Source organism: Kogia breviceps, chromosome 10 (genome assembly GCF_026419965.1).
Source record: "Kogia breviceps isolate mKogBre1 chromosome 10, mKogBre1 haplotype 1, whole genome shotgun sequence".
NCBI lineage: Eukaryota > Metazoa > Chordata > Mammalia > Artiodactyla > Physeteridae > Kogia > Kogia breviceps.
This window is the reverse complement of record NC_081319.1, coordinates 81,859,888-81,874,970: the sequence shown is the minus strand read 5'-3', so window position 1 is coordinate 81,874,970 and position 15,083 is coordinate 81,859,888. Positions and strand designations below refer to the sequence as shown.

Here is a 15,083-nt window from a genome sequence, read left to right as displayed (position 1 = left end):
TCTCTTTCTTCTGTGGAGAGAAATATAAGAATAATGAAGTACTGCAGTTGATAGAACCAGATTACAGTTTTGCCATGACTGTAGTTCATGAACTTTTATAACTCACAGTAACTGATGAAAATACTAATTGAATGTTTCTCTTCAGTTAATGCAGTTTTCAAATGTGTTTGACTTCCGTATCAGTCAGTGTAACTTAACCACAGAAGAATGAGCTCAACAATTAAAATCAAATACATGAATGAACTGTGCATTAATATGTAAACATTTGTGAGATGCCTATTACTTGTCAGCACTTAGGTGATGATAAGCATGGCTAACACTTATTAGGTGCTTCTCTGTGTCAGGCAAAGCTCTATGTGTATAGGTGTTATCCCATGTACTGCACTAGCCACTGGATGATCTGGAAATGAGAAGAAGTGGGATTCCTTTGTCCTTTGGGAATATGTATTTAATTAGAGAAGCAATGCATACGAGACTGAAACCCACTTATATATGTAAATGCCTGACCCAGGGAAATGGGTAGGAGGGAAAGCTAGTACTAGTCAGAACATGATTGTATTCATAAAGAATTTTTAGGAGAATGTAGATGTGCAGCTAAAACTTAAGGGAAGCAAAAAACAAAACAAACACAAACAAACAAACATGAACAAAAAACAACTTCAGGGAAGCAGAGGAGAAGGAAAAACACAAAGAGAGGCGCAGGAGGAAGGGGTGCCAGGCATTGTGAAAATATAAAGACACCCCCCTCCCAATGGCAACTGAGAAATCCTGTGAATGATACTGGAATGTGCCCTTGATTGATCTTTTTCCATGGTTATATCTGAAGGTGGAGTTCTAAAGCTAATGAAATGATTCAAGATGAATCTAATTCAACTCGACCCTCCTGAATTTGGGACCTGAAGCCTTTGTGTGTAAGCCAGAGGCAGCCAGAGCTGGGTGGGGGGGGCTCCAGCAGGGGGACTGCGCTCTTCTTGGATGCAGAAATGGATGCCCATGCCTCCAAAGTGCATTCAGTAGTTTGTTTCTTCATCCAGCTAACAATCTCGCTCAGTGGGAGGAAAAAAGAAAAAAAAATATCTGTTTTCCCAGTTGACCAGAAATGTGCATAGGATGGTGGATAATTGGCTTACTGATGAAGTCAAATATTTTTGTTCAGTGGTGTAACTCATTCAAACCTTATCTATATGAGTTGATTTTTAAAAAGCAGCACTAATACCACCTTTGGTTTAATGACACCATTTAATTACTTTAAAACTATTTTAGAGGCATTGTAACAAAATCCTAAAGCCTAGGTATGAAATTTCATTACGTGGTTTATTAAAAATATGTTTAAAAAGAATGGTTTTGGTTAAAAAAATATAGTCTACTAATTTACTATAATTTTTGCGGGGGAGCTACATCTAGTTGAACTAATGCAAGAGAGGCCTGGTTATCCTTTTTGTTATGTAAGGAAATCAGGAGGAATGGCAAGGTTCAGGGACACTCCTGGGTCCACGCAGTGACTTGTTTCATTAGGGAGTAGACCATTTTGTTAGGAAAGCAAATCTGGCTCTACTTTTACTTACTGATTTATGTTTGCTTTTACCTCTTTGATTTTTTTTTCCAGCAGTTCTCACGTGCCTATTTCCTGATCATTACTTTTTCTACTTTTTCTTTTAAAATAACTTTATTTATTTATTTTATTTATTTACTTTTGTCTGCGTTGGGTCTTCGTTGCTGTGTGTGCACAGGCTTTCTCTAGTTGCGGAGAGCGGGGGCTACTCTTCATTGCGGTGTGCGTGCTTTATATTGCAGTGGATTCTCTTGTTGCGGAGCCTGGGCTCTAGGCACTGAGCTTCCATAATTGTGGCTCGTGGGCTCTAGAGTGCAGGCTCAGTAGTTGTGGTCCATGGGCTTAGTTCCTCTGCGGCATGTGGGATCTTCCCGGACACCAGGGCTCGAACCCATGTCCCCTGCATTGGCAGGCGGATTCTTAACCACTGCGCCACCAGGGAAGTCCCTGGATCATTACTTTCGAAATCCTTAAAAGAAAGTTGTTATAAGCTTTTGACATTCCCTATCCACAAGATCTCAGGTTAGGAATAAATTATATTAAAAATCATATTTAGGCAGTCCAGTGGTTAAGACTCCATGCTTCCACTGCAGGGAGCACAGGTTCGATTCCTGATTGGGGAATTAAGATCCCACATGCCATGTGGCGTGGCCAAAAAAACCAAAATTCATATTTAAAAAGTTTTGTATAAAGGGGATTTGTAATTAAAATCAGACATTTCAGATTAATCCCTGATACAAAATGAAATAAATAAAATGAATGAAATATGGTGAAGGAAGATAAATAGCAAATGCTGATAAAGAAAATATTTCTTTTCATTATCATGTAGCTTGGGTTTCATGAGGAATGAAACTTCATATGGCTCTGAAAATTTGAACTTTGGCATAGTTTGCTATTAGACAATGGGAAAAATATAGCTTTCAATTTCTATGCAAATAATAGCAATATTATACTTCGAGCATTCGTGGGAAAAGAGAAAGAAAATTTATTTTAACAAATATTTTAAAAATATTTGGGGCCTTTTAATCCAAGTGAAAAAGTCTACACCAGCTTCAAGGAATCAGATAAAAAAATAAAATAATAAGCAATCTTTTTTTTTTCGAAATTCTGGAACATTGGATAGGAACTAAACTTTCACTTCAACTTTCCAGATTATGGGTGTACATATTTACATACAGAGAAATAGTGAGAACATAATTGGTTAGATACAAAGGGTAGAGGAAATGATGGGAGCCTTGAAACCCAGATGTGATTACAAGTGAAAAAAATATACTTGGAGTTGTCTTTGTAGCACTCACCCTTTTCTTGCTCTCTAGATCATGAAGTAAATAAGGTGGTAGAACTCAGTCCTTGTGATCTAATGACACATGGTTCATCCTGCAATTATGACAGATAGACAAGGGTAGAATGCAAGTAGAGACATTTTACTTGAATGTTTTGGGCATATTCCTAGACATAAAAGAACAAAATTAGATTCATACTATGAATTTTGGGTAGAAATAGCACAGAAATTATGTGTTCTCATTGCATCCTATCAGGAGGCAAATGATGTCAGCCTGTGCCATGGTTGGTGCTATTAACGCTGATTGCTTGTCTCCAATGGTGTCTGCCATGTGTCTCTACTGTAAAATTACTCCTTTTCCCTTATGAGGAGGGAACACGGGGCACATGCAATTTGAGAGTCATATGACAAAATAATTGCTCATATAATAAAAGAAAGATGGAGAAACTGTTCCATACTAAAGGAGATTAAAGAGATAGGACAACCGAATGCAGTGCATAATTTGATATTTTCTTTTTCTTTAAAAGACCTTATAAGTATAATTAGCAAAATCTAAATAAGGTTGTAGATTATAAATAGTATCCTATCAATACTAAGTTCCTGACTTTGAAAGTTGTGTTGTGGCTATATAAGAGAATACCTTCGCCTACTATATATAAAATAGGTAACCTAATAAGAACTTACTGTATAGCACAGGGAACTCTACTCAATGCTCTGTAATGACCTATATGGGAATGGAATCTAAAAAAGAGTGGATATATGTATATGTATAACTGATTCACTTTGCTGTACAGCAGAAATTAACACAACATTGTAAATCAACAATACTCCAATAAAAATTAATTTTTTAAAAAAGAGAGAATACCTTTACACTTAGGAAACACACACTGAAGTATTCCAGGATGAAGCAGCATTATGTCTGCAGTTTGTTCTCAAGTGGATATATAAAAAGCCGTGAGGGCTTCCCTGGTGGCGCAGTGGTTGAGAGTCCGCCTGCCGATGCAGGGGACACGGGTTCGTGACCCGGTCCGGGAAGATCCCACATGCCGCGGAGCGGCTGGGCCCGTGAGCCGTGGCCTCTGAGCCTGCGCGTCCGGAGCCTGTGCTCTGCAATGGGAGAGGCCACGACAGTGAGAGGCCCGCGTAACGCAAAAAAAAAAAAAAAAAAAATCAAATGAGGTAGAATGTTAATATTTGTTCTTCTTTAAGTTTACAGAGGGAGGCTGAGTCAAGACTTTTGCTTCACCTTTGGATCTTCCCAAATAGTTGCAGGTGGAGGACCTAGAGGTATAGTCATGACAGGTTTCTTCTGGTGCACAAGGGGTACATATATTTCTCCTCTTCTTCCAGGACTTCAGAAGTTCACTAGGTCTGGAAAAGGAAGGCTTCTGATCCCTGGGAGAGGCTGGCAATGTCAGGACATGTCTGTTTTTGAGGGAAACTTACAGCAGAATCAGTATCTAGCTTAGATCCTCCTAAGACAGCACTGTTGGCGTCTCCGCTTCATGTTTGAGACTTCCACTCTATTGCATCAAACTCTCTGTCTGGACTTTAAGGCCTCCAAACTGTTTCTCCAGGCCCTTCATAGGGCTTATGGTTTCTCTCAGTCCTTATCAAGCAATTTTCATAATTGTACATCATTACATAATTGTACATTTCATAATTGTTACATCATTCCAACCCTCATTAGTGACTTTTGTTACACTCTTCCCAATTTCAATATTATTTAGGAACCAGTCCAAGTTTTACCTTCTCCTTGAATCATCTGCCAGTACTTAGTGCTCCTTAATTTCTCCAACTGCAGTTCAAGTCAGCAGCGCGCAGTTTAGTGATTAATCATTATATATCTCGTGGCATAGCCATCTCCTTGCACAAGATTAACACTTCCTGGAGGGTAGACAATACAGCTCATCCCTAGTGTATCCCATAAATGCCTCCTCTATTCTTTTGTGTATGTGGCTTTTGGTATCCTTGCTATTTTAAATTTCAAAACACCAAATGAGGTGGATAAAAGGTATCTTAAAAAACAATTATTTAATAGGAAGGAGAGCCATAAGGAAGGCCATTTGGAGGGTGGAGACCCAAGAGCATGGTCCTAGGAAAGGTCGTATTTTGGTTTTCTTCTAGCCTTGAATTCTACAGAAAGACTCTGCAGTGGCTTTATTGAGTGATTTACTGCTGTTAGAAACTGGATAAATGTCAGGTAGTCCATAAGGACCAAGTCGTTAAGGGACAAAAATACCAGCAACAATTTTTTTCAGCACCTACTACGTACGAGGATCTGTGCTTCACACTGTGTACGTTTTCCCTCATCCTGCCCCCAATCCAGCAAGCTGGGTCTCTTTACTCTCATTTTATAAATGAGGATAATATAATTCAGGGAAGAGACCGCATGACTTACTAACTCTGGGGCTTACGCACGGGAAAGTTACTTAACACTTCCTATGTCTTAGTTTCTTCATTGGTAAAATTGACACCTCTCTCCGGGGGCTCTTAAACACGGTGCATACTACACAAGTGTTTGCTCTAACAGTTATGCAACATTTTGTTAGAGCCGAGATCAAATTCCAAGTTTATTTGAGTCTAAAACCCATGCCTGTTCCCTGCCTGATGATGGCTTAACATCCTTGAGCCAGTGTTCCAGCCCAGACACGACCCCAGTGAGTCATGGATGGAGGCATTATTCAGAAGGGAGAGTCAGCAGTACCTGTCAAGGGAGGATGCAGCATGTTCCCAAACGAAGACCTATCAAATTTTTAAGCCATTCTATTTCACATAACCCTTCTGGAAACTTTGAGTTAAATCTATGCTTCCAATAATACTATGACCTTAAATATAGCATCCATATTTTAAGAAAATTTACACAGAAGCACACACAGTTTATTTGTCACCCTCAGTGTGCTCAGAATGTGGGAGTAAAAACTTTAAAGGTGGGTGATCTAAGGCACAAAGCAATGCAGCTATTTATTAAATGCTGTATTAAGTGCTCTCATGGACTTCACATACATAAATGGAGATTTGACAACAATTTTCCTGTGTCTGAGCTAGATCTTTCCCCTCTCCCGAGCATCTTCAGCTTATCAGTTATCTGTACCTCGGTTAGGAGCATTTCCTTCTACATTCCCTACTTGTCAAGTGCTTACCATTTAAAAAGTGTTATCCTAGGGGCTTCCCTGGTGGCGCAGTGGTTGAGAATCCGCCTGCCGATGCAGGGGACACGGGTTCGTGCCCCGGTCCGGGAGGATCCCACGTGCCGCGGAGCGGCTGGGCCCGTGAGCCATGGCCGCTGAGCCTGCGCGTCCGGAGCCTGCGCGTCCGGAGCCTGCGCGTTCGGAGCCTGCGCGTCCGGAGCCTGCGCGTTCGGAGCCTGCGCGTCCGGAGCCTGTGCTCCACAACGGAAGAGGCCACAGCGGTGAGAGGCCCGCGTACCACAAAAAAAAAAAAAAAAAGTCTAAAAAGTGTTATCCTAGATTTATTTTGCAGGTTTATAAAAGTTTGACTTAGATCGGAAAATAGATCTAATATAGTGGCAGAATATACTCAGTATTGTCTCTGAATAATAGTCTATCTATACACCTATCAATTATCTATCATCTCTATCTATCTATCTGTCATCTATTATCCATCATCTATCATTCATCTAGTATCTATCTATCTATCTATGTATACCTAGCTATCCATCGATCTATTCATCTATCGTCTATCTATATCTATATCCATCACCTACATTAGATGATACATTAGCTGTCTGGTGATAACTAGTAGTTGAAGGGATTATGGAGAGAGCAGCCATTTCCTCTCCAGTTGATGGGTGATAACTCCATCTTCCAGCAGAGGGCAGTAGAATACACTCTCTTGCTTATCAAGGCCTTGAGAGCTATTGCTGATATTTGGAAAGGAAGAGTAAGTCTGAAGACAGAGTAATGTGAAAATTCTGGGTGCAAAAATTTAGAGGAACAGTAAGGGTTACATTAATTCCTGTTATGAGAATGAAAAAATAATTTTTATTGTAACTTTTTTCTTCTTCAGGGAATTGATAATTGGTGCATGACTCAAAAAGATTCATCGTGACATAACCCTGTACTTTTCCTGTATCTTTGTAAATTATCTTCTATACTTGAATAATATTTCATCCACTTTGTATTTCCTTGTGAAATGAGTTATAGGGAAAATAAATATAACCCCTATGGTTACTAGTTTATTTAGTAAGGTAAATCTGTGACTTATAATTCCTAAAATATTTAGTAGTCAGATAAACCTGTGCCCTATAATTAGTTGTTTGTTTACTAGTTATTCAAGAAACATTTTTAAATAAAAAAAGTTTTGGGGGCAGAGATCCTCTTCCAGAGCCCCGCCTCTATAGATGATTTTATCCCAAATCTTGTGTATTTATGCCACTCCTGTAAGTGTGTGAAGATATGCAGGGAGTTCCCTCAGTTTTTTTTTATCTCACTGCCTGTTTGATCATATTTTCATTCCCTGCCACCTGCATGTACACATCTCCACCATCCACAAATATCCCTTCTTCCACTGCGGTGATCACTGTCGGTGCCAAGTTTCGATTAGGAAGACAAAGTGCAAGGAGTTAAGAAAAATGGAACTGTTCCCCCAGATCACAGCTCCTTGAGGTCTCCTGGTGCTGGAGACACTCAGCTGCTTCTTAGCCATGATGAAGGTGAAACTAGAATTTGGTGAAATAATGTGGAGGAAAGGAGGATGGGCCACCATAGAAGAGATGGGAAGGTTCGCTGAGCAAAGTCACAAAGTAACACAGGTTTTAGTAGCTGTTCTCGCTAAGATTTAAAGTCTGTATCACCTCAAATACTGTATTCATTCTTATTTTTAGGACTAAGAGACTGAATTGTATCACACGTACGGTTCATTCCAACTCCAAATTCTTTAATTAGCTGCTCTTACCTGAGAGTTTGTCTGAGTTGTTTGATGCAATATTTTCAACAACGTTTCCTGCTGTCCTAGGTAGTGTAGGAATAAGACAGATGAAGATGCTGCTCTCCTGCGGACATTACAGCTCATCAGAGCTCACAAGCAAATAGATAAATCTAATCAGGGATTATAGTGTTGCCCCTTCATTTAGCCTTTGTTTATTTATTTCACTAACGTATTGATGACCTACTCTGTGTCAGGTACCCCACTCCCATGGAGACATGAAACAAATTACTAAACAAATAAATGAGATACTTTCAAAGAGTGTTAAGTGCTATGAAAAAAGTAATCAGAGTAATACAATATGGAGTGGGTGGGAGAGGCGTATGCTTTGATTGCATTGAACCTTGATTTGGGTGGTAGTTTTGGTGGCGGTGAGGGACATCAGAGAATGCTTATATCCCAAAGGATATAATATGTAAATGAAGACCCAAAAGATTCACAGGTGTGAGAGGTAAAGGGGAAGGTGGTGGATCCAGCACGTGCAGGATCTAGATGGTATGACTTGCTCTTTCAGATTGTTGAAAATGTTCAGAATCTTCCCAGGATCTCTGAGTGAGTGTGGCAGGTGGTGGAATTGGAGAGGTTGACAGAGCAAAAGAATTGAAGGGTCCCTATGCCGAGTCAAGGTATTCAGACTTTGCCACAGAGTAGTGGAAAACTAATATTCACTTCAATAGAATTGCTTAAAGTTTTAAGAAATATTTTCTGGATGCACTTTGGTATTGGGTACCATTTTCTACTTTGTGAATTATTACTTTGGGGATGGCAGAAACAGTTGTTTTTAAGGACCCTGTATCAAATGTGTATTTTCCAAAGATTACTTTTCATTTCATTTATTCATCAATATTTGAGTGAACGCTTACATCAGTGAAAAAAACAGTAAATTTTCCCACACATGGAAGTTCATTTGAAGGAATAAATTAGAAGAAAATTTCCCAGAGAATGGTTTTGTCAAGTACTGTGTAGAGTCTGAGATTTTACCGTACTTGCAAGCCAACAAGTTAGCTTGGCTTGATTTCATATAAGCTGGCAGAAGACACGAGACTTCTGGGTCAGAGACAAAGGACTTTATTACTCATGGTGATAGCAGGAACTAGAATGTAAGCATTTGTACCAGTTCCTACAGGTCAGTGTGAAGAGGGTCCATTGATACCTGTACATGCAGTGAGTTGTGTTAGAAGAGAGGAAACCTGAGCTTATGGAACACATTTTATACAGGGCAGTAAACAGAAGCATGATTATCCCCTGCCCCAGAAGGAGACACTATTTTATCTCCCACGAATGTTTACAATACAAACAACCTCGAAGAGCTAGTTCAGACCAGAGTAGTCAGTGCAAAAGAGAAACACAGGAGACTCATGGAGAACAGTCTTCCAACAGATTTGTCTTTGTTTTAGTCAGCTTAAAACCTGGGACACAATATTATTACATGGCCAAAATAAGACTGAAGTTCATTTGCTCCTTTTAGTAGAAACAGTAGATCTAGACCTATCCTTAGTGGGTCTGTACAGGTGAGCTTTTGTGACTAGCTGGCCTCTGCACATTAGATCTGCGGAGTTTAGTCCTGCCTACAGACATGTTCTGAGGGGCTGGGAGGTTTGGGGTTTTTATATACTCCCTTTTATGATTGCTGGAACTTTGTTACACATTTTAGCAAACTTCAAGGCAGCATTTTCTGTTTATGTGGTGGCATTTATGTGTTTATATAAAAAGATAAGAACAAGGTAGGATAAAATATACCCAGAAATAAATTTCTCCTCAAAAATTAGTTAGTAAAATTGTCAGAGAAAATAGACTGGTGGTTGCCAAGGGGGTGGGGGGTAGGAGAGAGATGTATTCAGAGTTTGGGGTTTGCAGATGCAAACTGGTATACATAGAATGGGTAAACAACAAGGTCCTAGTCTATAGCACAGGGAACTGTATTCAATATCCTGTGATAAACCATAATGGAAAAGAATATGAAAAAGAATGTATATATGTATAACTGAATCACTTTGCTGTATAGCAGTAATGAACACAACACTGTAAATCAACTATACTTCAATTTTTAAAAGTTGTCAAGGTGGTAGCTCTTAAGGAATTGCCACAGAGAATTTTCTGGCCAAACTTTTTTTTTTTTTTTTTTTTTTTAATAAATTAATTTTATTTATTTATTTGGCTGTGTTGGGTCTTCGTTTCTGTACGAGGGCTTTCTCTAGCTGGTGGCGAGCTGGGGCCACTCTTCATCGCGGTGCGCAGGCCTCTCACTGTCGCGGTCTCTCTGGTTGCGGAGCACAGGCTCCAGACGCGCAGGCTCAGTAGTTGTGGCTCACAGGCCCAGTTGCTCTGCGGCATGTGGGATCTTCCCAGACCAGGGCTCGAACCCGTGTCCCCTGCATTGGCAGGCAGATTCTCAACCACTGCGCCACCAGGGAAGCCCCCTGGCCAAACTTTTAATAAGATATTAAATTGGGCACCCTTTTTGATGGCTACTTTACTCTGCCAGTGCCTCTAAGTGGTTTTTAATCATATAAATAATATTTTAATTATTACTTTTAATTCTAGAACTCTAGTTAATTTGAAATTTAATGTTACAATATTTTCATACAACATATATTTCATTTCTTATGCTATAATTATTATGAATTTTAAAAATGAGAAATGATACACCTGTCAAACATACAAAACAGCCATTTTGGGGGGGTTGCATGGATAAAAGTACTTTAAAATACCAAAGAAGACAGGATCAATGGCTTAAGTAGGTAGGCATAGGATTCTTTTTTGGGGAAAAACCTCACACTTGAAAGATTCATTTTGTTTAAAACCATTGATCAGGGCTTCCCTGGTGGCGCAGTGGTTGAGAGTCTGCCTGCCGATGCAGGGGACACGGGTTCGTGCCCCGGTCCGGGAAGATCCCACATGCCGCGGAGCGGCTGGGCCCGTGAGCCATGGCCGCTGAGCCTGCGCGTCCGGAGCCTGTGCTGCGCAATGGGAGAGGCCACAGCAGTGAGAGGCCCGCATACCGCAAAATAAATAAATAAAATAAAATAAAACAAAACCATTGATCAATCCAAAGCAACATTCAACTTCACATATTGATTTTACCCCAAGTCTCTGTCCTTTTTTTTTTTTTTTTGCAGTACACGGGCCTCTCACTGTTGTGGCCTCTCCCATTGTGGAGCACAGACTCAGTGGCCATGACTCATGGGCCCAGCCGCGGAGGATCTTCCCGGACAGGGGCACAAACCCGTGTCCCCTGCATCGGCAGGCAGACTCTCAACCACTGCGCCACCAGGGAAGCCCTGTCCTCTGTTTTTAAAATAAACAATTGTATGCTAAATCTAGATGACTCCTACCTATTTAAATAGGAGTGGCTTTTTCCCATTTTATCTCTAAAGAAGGTAAGGTGGGCATTTTCATACTAATGTCATCAATATTTATATTCCTTGATATCACAGGAACATTCATAGTTTTAAAAATTAACACACCATAGACTGGAGTTCTTTAGGCTAGTCTCAGTGTTTTTTGCTTATTTTGTGCATCAGTTTTGGGAACAATCTCATTCATGTGACAATGTTAAACTTTATGGAAGCCCTGTGTTCTTGGGAAACAGCAATGGTTAAGAAATCCTCCCACTCTTCTATGTTCAGGGAAATGCCTACTGCCAAGAAACATTCTTCCCCATATGACTTAGATAAGAGCCAGATGTCCCCTTGCTGACCTTTGGCAATGCCAGACACACAACCTCCACATTCTCATTCCTTGTCTCATAAAGGATGGGTTGAACTGTTTGTACCCACTGACTAATCTGAACAAAATACCTAACTTGATCAAACTAGAGTGAAGCTGGTCTCCTTCCCCCAAGCCCTTGAACTCCAAGTTACTCTCATTCTGAGCCGGTGTACAAGCCTTCCTTAACCACCCTTCTGAGAATCAGCTGAGCCAAAGGAAAGACATTCCTGGATTAACTGTCCCGCCACTCCACTTATTTCCCCACACCAGATTCCTTCTAGCCTTGTTTATTCCCCATCCTGTATTAAAGGAAAATCCTTTTCTGCTGGACCGTTGAGATCCCTCAGATCTTCCAGTTGGGGGGTTCTCTCTACTGCAAGAGGCCCCCTTCCCTTCCTGACCCTTTGAATGACCCCTCTGAATGAAGCTCCTCCTTAACTAAGCCCAGATTAGTTTTTATTTAACACGTGTTTAGTCTCCAATACTGTTCTTTTCACCTCTCTGCAAGGAAATTGTCAACCTCGTTTACATGGAAAATTAAGTTCAGTTCACAGACATGTTCAAAACACTTGACTGTAGATGGTGATGGATGTTAACTAGGTTTATTGCGGTGCTCATTTCACAATACATACGAATATTCAATCATTACATTGTACACCTGAAACCAAGATAATGTTTTCTGGGTTTTGTTTTTAATGGTGGGAGTATGGTTTATTAAGCTGCGCCTTAGTACAGGCACTGGGGCTCACACGTGGTCCTCTTAATGTACAAAGCCCGGACATTCTGCCAGTTCTTCTTGAGCAACGACACCAGGAAGTTGACAGCTAAGTGGATGTTGACCACAAGCTCATCGTGTGTCATCTTCAGGTGGCCAACAGCCACTGCCAGACACGGCACCTTCTTCACATGGAACTTGATTGTGGACTTCACTTCATCAGCTTTGGCCACCATGTTCTCATTGTGCATCAGCGAGGAAGGGAACTTGCCAGCCTTATTCAGGACTGGGCCCAGGATTCGTGGGATGTGCTTGATCAGAGACTCTGAAGACAAAAACGCATAATCCTTCTTGGCCAGCTTCTTGACCAGGTGCTTATTCTTGTTGAGTTTCTTCAGTGCCTCGATGTCCATATGCAGAATATTCACAGCCTTCGTCGTTGCATCACTACGTTGCTGGTCCCCCAGAACACATACGGAGAACTTGGGGCGGGAGTGGATTTAAGCCGGACGGTGCCTGAGAGGCATTTGTCCTTCTGAGGGTCATAGATCTTCAGGCAGATCTGAAGCTACACCGTCTCCAAAAACTTCCGGCGCTCGAGCTGGTTCCCCTGCAGCACTTCCGGCACCACTTCGTAGAGGGCGTCGCCGGAGACTTCGCTGCTCATGGTGCCTCGCGCTGCGATAACCGGAAAAGAGCGATATAATGCTATTTGTCGATTATATCTCAATTAAAAACAAAACAGAAACACACTTGACTATACTTTACAAAAAAGGTTGGAATACATACAAGATGTCAAGTTCACTTCCTAAGGAAGCCATATACTAAAGATAAAACACAACGTGGCAAATATCCAAATATCAATTGACTGCCAGATCCACTATCAGCAAGCTCCTTCCAGGGAATTCGAAACCTCGACATCAAAGAAAGTGGCTCTGACAATGATCTTTATTTGGGTGTCTTCACTGAGGGCTTCAGCATCCCTGGTTTTGGAAAATGAAGATTATCATGCTCACACCTGTTTCTGAGGGTTAGGGGGTCGGGCAGATACTAGCGCCTCCCCCTGGGATCTTGCCAGCATTCCTTGTCCACCTGATCCTACGGACATGCACCTACTTTTCTATCAATAATAAGATTTTAAAACACTTATTTCCAAGCTCCCCAAATCACTCACCTGTTTCCAATGGGAAAGGAGCCCTAAAAAGAAAGAAGATAAGAGTTCTCAACGGCAGATAGTAAGAGGTTTTGAGGACTGAAAACCCCAATTGGTTTCATCACTTTCTGGATTAAAAACCCTCACTGGCTCTCTATTGCACTTAATAATGAAACACAGGATCTTCAGTTGAACCGCAGGTCTGGAACATTCCTGCAGTCTTATCCCCACTCCCACCCCCTGGCTCACCTGCTCCTAACTCACCCCATGGCAGCCACACTGACCTCTGACAGCTCCTACAGACGCCAAGCTCTGTCCCTCCTTGGGGGCTCAGCACATGCAGTTCCTCCACCAGGAATGCTCTCCCCTCCCGCTTTGGACTGGGTAAATACCATCATCCTTCAGGTCATATTCTTTTCCATTCCTGGCGTTTGCCTTATCTCTTCTTGTCTAAATTAAATCTTTGTCATTTTGTCTTCATAATCACACTTTACACAATTTGTCTATTTGCTAATTCATTTCAAAGGTGCCGAGGCTGAGAAACTCTAATCTGCTGAAAGAATGTCATTCGTAGTTCTTTATCCAAGGATTCTTTTGAAAAACGTTTTTCCTCCCTTAATCTAAGTTTCAGAAATAGTTGTATGTCTTCTGACCAATTATTTTGGCTTAGTCTTAGGCACAAACACGGTGAATTGAATAAATGCTCAATTTCCATTTTGCTATTAGAGTTAAATTTGTTACTTACCTGTAGTATTGTAAATATTCATAACTCTATTTTGTTTTAGCCTTATTTCTGATTCTATTTTATACCTTTATCATTAATTTGCCTTTGTATTTCTTGCGGTTCCTAACATGTAGTATGTTATTATTTGTCTAAGTTTCTGAAAGCTCTATTAAATCTTATTTTTGAAGAATCTAGGGGTATACATGAATTAATGCATAAAATAAAATACCATATTTCTAGTCAAGGACTTACTAAAAAGTAAGTATATAAAAAGAATTGCTGTATAGCGAGGAAATGAGCATTAACCTCTCAGGTCTAGGACTAGAAATTAATATGAATATTAAAGAAATAAGACCAATGAAAACAAAAAGTTGAATAAGATTTAAAGTTCTAGGGCTGAACTTATTCAGAATCTTCTATTAAATGTTTAGCATAGTGACCTGCATATACTACGTTCTCAATAAATATTTGTTGAATGAATAAATAGGTGAATAAATTTGATTAGTTTCCATTCTGATAATGACTGTGAGAGGATTTTATAAGAAAAATTTCTGGGTTCAAGAAGGTCTTTGTTATTCAGTATGATCTGTTGCTGATAATTAGAATTTTAGCTTGACCAATTTGTAAAGAAATGTGGAATTCCCAAAGTTACTGTTATTTGTTCTAGGAGTTATATGCCCATGTAACAATTAAATACATGCTTTCAAACAGGGTAGCCAGGCATTAGAGGGAAAGCTTATATACTGTATGCTCTGAGCATAATACTGTTCTAAGGCAGTCACAGGCAATCTTCTCCAAAATCCTTTCAATAAAACCATTATAACAGTCTTCTGTCTCAAAGCCTATATAATAGCTTCATAACCTCTAGGATAAAAGATTATAATTTTCAGTGGAATTCTATCATTCATTAAGAAAGCAGAACTTATCTTCCACTGTAAAATGGAAGTTAACTAATTAGAGAAAACATTTAGGAAGCCAGAAAGGAAATGCAGCTTCTCC

At 40.2% G+C, this 15,083-nt stretch overlaps 1 pseudogene; it reads right to left on the bottom strand.

The window, feature by feature from the left end:
- Positions 1 to 12,218: 12,218 nt before the first annotated feature.
- On the bottom strand, positions 12,219 to 12,874 carry LOC131763452 (large ribosomal subunit protein uL1 pseudogene; annotated as a pseudogene).
- Positions 12,875 to 15,083: the final 2,209 nt, after the last annotated feature.